The sequence below is a fragment of the Pundamilia nyererei genome, unplaced genomic scaffold, assembly GCF_000239375.1.
Source record: "Pundamilia nyererei isolate P.nyererei 1_Seehausen unplaced genomic scaffold, PunNye1.0 scaffold00017, whole genome shotgun sequence".
NCBI classification, from domain to species: Eukaryota; Metazoa; Chordata; class Actinopteri; order Cichliformes; family Cichlidae; genus Pundamilia; species Pundamilia nyererei.
The window spans coordinates 4095331-4100114 of NW_005187418.1; positions in this window are offsets into that span (position 1 = coordinate 4095331).

Below are 4784 nucleotides of genomic sequence, written 5' to 3' on the forward strand. Positions count from 1 at the left end.
AGATAACTTTGTCAAACTGTGAGCAGCACAAACTGAATATTTCACATCTGTCTTCAGCAAGGAGGATTTCCAGCTAGACACTTGTTTTAGTCTGCTATCGATCTCACAGTTGGCGTCTACACTGACAATGTTCGCTCAGGTTGCAGCACCAGCATCCAAAAACATCTGGATTTGTCACTCTTGGACACAGTCGTGGCTCAGCCATTAAAACACATCTTTTATGACTGGAAAAGAAATTAGGCAGACGACACTGTAGAAGAGCAAAAGAACACTGTGTTTGGAAAAGTTTGAGGGGATTTCTGTACCTGTATTTGGACATATCTGCTGTTAGGTGGAACAAATTTGTGTTTAGCTGACGAATTATAGCACTGTGTCTGTTTTTTTTGCCATTTTCAAAGTCTGTCAGGTGGCTTCTAGTGTTGATCAATGAAAATCTCAAACAATAACAAATGTGAGGTATGAACTCACAGATACAAACTTAAATCTTTGATGCCTTTCTTGCAGGCTAACACTGCTGTAGATAACCATTTTAGACACGTGACCACCAACCATGTGATGTTAACTCATGGTGATGACAATTCAAGTGAATAGAGCCTCAGTGACACAGGCCTAGAGACTGGTTTGCAACCAGAAATGTGTACTCCCAAAATGTCTCGAAAAGACCATTTTGTGATTGCTTTGGTTGTAAGAATATTATTGCATTTGTAGTTTGAATGGAAGACTTGTCTACAAGCACTGGCCAGCTCATCTCCAAGCTGCAGTGAAACTGTGAAAAGTGCATCACCAACTAGAAACATTACTTAGAAGGTGAACCTTTTTAATTTCCAGTTTGGCTTGCACTTGGCACTGCTAGTATTTAGCGAAAATATATGAAAAACTAAAAGTAAAACTGGGACAGTATGGTAGGAACCAAAGCAGGTTTTTGGTGAAGCACCTTCCTTGCAACTGAATCCCACTCATCGAAAAGTGTCCCCAAATGTCTACATTACCCTAACATTTAAGCAAGATGAGACAGAGGAGGAGACGGTAAAGCAAGTCTTTACCATTCCTTCCTTCAGTGCTCTTCATTTTTCTGTCTGCCTCTCCTCTTCCACCCATTTCTTCTTCTTCTCACTCTCTTGACTCATCCAGGCAGCAGACCAAGTATAATAGGAGACAGGAAAGAAAAGTCCACAGCAGCTGAGTGCGTGGGGCCAAGAACCAAGCCCAGTGGCCCTTTTTTTCTCTCCATACTATAACCCTCTAATTTTGCATTTATTTTAGGATGAAAGTTTATTGAGCTCAAGTCTGGCTGCAAAGCCAAAATCCTGGGAGTCACTGTGACACTCACTGCCCACTCATCTATGGCTTTTTGATCAGAGGGCAGAATGATTTTGCTGCAACGTCTCTGAGGAAATGGTGTCAAAGTTAAATCTAGTGTGGGATAGAGGAATGTGGAAAATGACAGGTGAACAACTACATTAAAAGACTGGCTTTTTCCTTTTTTCCCCTGTGAAATCACATGATCTCCCACTGCACACTTCTTTGGAATCTGGGGCTCCAAAGAAGACACTGTTTTTGTTTTCATCTGGCATTTTAATGGAAGCAGTTAAATGCAGAACTGCATGGAGAACAGCCGTTTCAGTTAAAATTCCAGTTGGTACATGGGATTGTAAAGAACATAAAGAATCAGTAGGAATTTCAGCAAACTCACCTTGTTCCAAAGCGATCCAGGTGTACATGCAACATAACTGTACATTCAGGTGAAGAGAATGAGTGGAAAAATTATAGTTTCGTGTTGTAATGATGGGGCTGACTGGTCCTTACTGTCATTGAACACCAATGATAGGAGGAAGTATTATTGGAGCCGTCGTTCACTGTAATTCACGCATTTTATATACTTCATACTTACAGCTGTTGTTAAAGAATGCATACATTCATTCACACTGTACAATAACACCTGGATGTATTTTACATTCATCCTCACAAATGAGGGATTGCTGTAGCAGCTGGTCAGGCACTTTTTCCTCAGTCACAATTATCTCAGCAGTGCACACCTTTGTAAAGACATTCATGATACCCAAAGGCTAGATGCTAATGACATAATGAGGTTTTTTTAGCACTTCCATTCAGATTCTGGTTTAGAGCCAATGATTTATATTGTAAATATATAGCAGCACTTTTAGGAATCACCCTCATTGGGTCAAAATATTTATTTGTCAAATATTTACTTACTAAGCAAAAACCTATAAACCTATATACTGATCTGAATACTATCTGAATACAAATGCTTGCATATTACTATGCTAAAGTAAGATTGTGAACCTTACTAAAACTTAAATGCTGTGTCTGAAACTGAAACCACGTGTGTGGAGTTTACGTGTTGTCCATCTGGCTTTACATGCAGGTTAAACTGTGGCTCTTTCTCCAATTCTTTGCCTTTTGTCCTGTCGTTCTCTCGTCTGTTCTCTTTACCCTCAACTCCAACCAGTCACAGCAGATGGATGCCCCTCCCTCAGCCTGTTTCTACCAGAGACTTCTTCCTGTTAAATGGGAGTTTTTCCTCCCCATTGTCATCAAGTTGTTGCTCATAGGGGGTCATGTGGCTGTTAGAGTTTCTTTCTAATATCATAGGCTCTTTACACTACAACATAAAGCACCTTGAGACAACTGTTGTTGTGACTAGGCGTTGTATTAACAAAACTCAACTGAATCTTTCCTCCTGCTCAACGGAGGCTGTTATAGTACGGAAAGTACAGATGGCAGCGATACCAAGTACTGTCTTAAAGCCTAACAGTTCAATACACAACCAAAGTAGTACTCCTAACCAAAATTAGACTGGAGCTTCCTCTTGAGTGAGAATACATAATACAGACCACAGTGCAATATGTGGCTAGAAGACTCAAGATCAGGCTAATCAATCCAAACACTCCCTCACCCTGCAACCACTCTGCACCATTCAATGAACGCCTAAATGCCTGTTTTGTTATAGATCATTTACAGCGCAACCTTCCTACGCTACCACTTTCATTCTCCATACTTCCTCCGCAGCCAACATCTGAAAGCTGTTAGTCCTTTCAGGGTGACACAGAAGGCAGGCATAAATCTTAACTCCTCCTTCAGCACCAGCGCTGATTTCTGAACATGTGGCTGGCACCACCTTATCAAGCATGAAATTTCTTCTTCTGGGGTCTCTGTGATAAAGTTTGAAAGGGGTAAACAATGTCGAGGAGGCAAAACACGAGTTTATAATGCCACAGTAACAGTGAGGATCAGGTTAATTTATAGTAAATCAGGCATTTTAGATGCAAACCGAGCAAGTGGGAACTCATTTGGATTTCCATAATATCCCAAATAGCTTCTCAGCCACTCTCTTGTCTTGTGTGGTCATATTTTTTCTAGCTATATTAAGATATAACAATCTGAGGGAACAGATTTAATATTTACATTCTATTTGTTTGCTTTTCTGTAAAAAATAAGATAAGACAAGACAGGCAAGCACGAGTTCCACAACTCAAACAATCACACATGCTCAAATAGGTCATGTAGAAAGGAAGAATGGCAAAAAGAAGAGAAACTGTGATTATTAGATGTGATCAGAGCTTGTTTACCTTACTGAAAAAAAACTGAAAGTCAACAAAACTTCACTATGCGTAAGAAAATGCACACTGGAGCAGTCACATCCTTATGTTCAATCGGTTTTTGTCTTTTTTTCTCTTTTATTTTCTCTATGCACGTCTGCCAGTAACGACTGTGCTCATTTTGTTAAAGATCTCTTTACAGAGTGAGAACAATCACAATGGGAAGGAGAGAAGGCATTTAACGTGGCAACTTTACACATATCCTCTTCATGAAAAGAGGAGGTGAAAATAAGGCAGGGAGAAGAGTAAGGAGGGAGGAGAAGGAGACTGTGGCTATTTAAATGTCTCAAGTCGTATACACTGCCTCTGCTAAACTGCGGGTTAAGAGAAGTAATTTTTACCCGTGCTGAATGTTAGGGGAGGGAGGACAGACCACATTGCATTCTTCTGCATTGAGGTCACCTTCTTCTTCTCAACCATTCTGAAGTACTCAGCAAAGTTTGGGCTGGACTGCAGGCTTGTTACACTAGGGCACTGAGGGAGCTACTGCACATGCTCAAAACTGACATCAAATACTGCCATTTCCTCTTTCCGAAACAGACAGCATTATCAGTCCCAAATCCTAAATTAGCAGCTCTGAAAAGCAAAGTTAATAGCTCCTATAACTACACTGGATTCTATAACATACATGTTTATAATGCCCCAAATTGCCCAAATTCTTAATAATTCTTAACTCCTAATGAGAAGATAGACTTAAACAAACAAGGTTTTGTGGCTATACTGAATATCGAGAGAGCTTAAAGTTGAGCCCAAACCATAGTAGATTTTGGGGGGAAAGGATCCAGATCAAATTTTAGCGATTAAATATACTTACATCAGTACTGTACATCATTTGATGCACTTTACATACATACATACTACACTAGGAGAAAATTTGCAACAATGTTTCTGATGATACAGAACAAAATAATACAATGTTTTATTGATGCTTGAGGCAGCTGCATTTATAAGTAAACGAAGGGCATCTTTCTTTATTAATGAGATACTGTGATGACAAACCTTATTTCAAAGAAAGTGGCTCATATTAAATGAAAGGCTTTGTCTTTGGTTGGTGGTTCAATCCCTCCAGTCTGCATGCCAAGTATCCTTGGGCAGGATACTAACTCCAACTTGCTCTCTGATGTGTGTGCATGTTAGATAGAAAACACTTACATATAAAAAAGC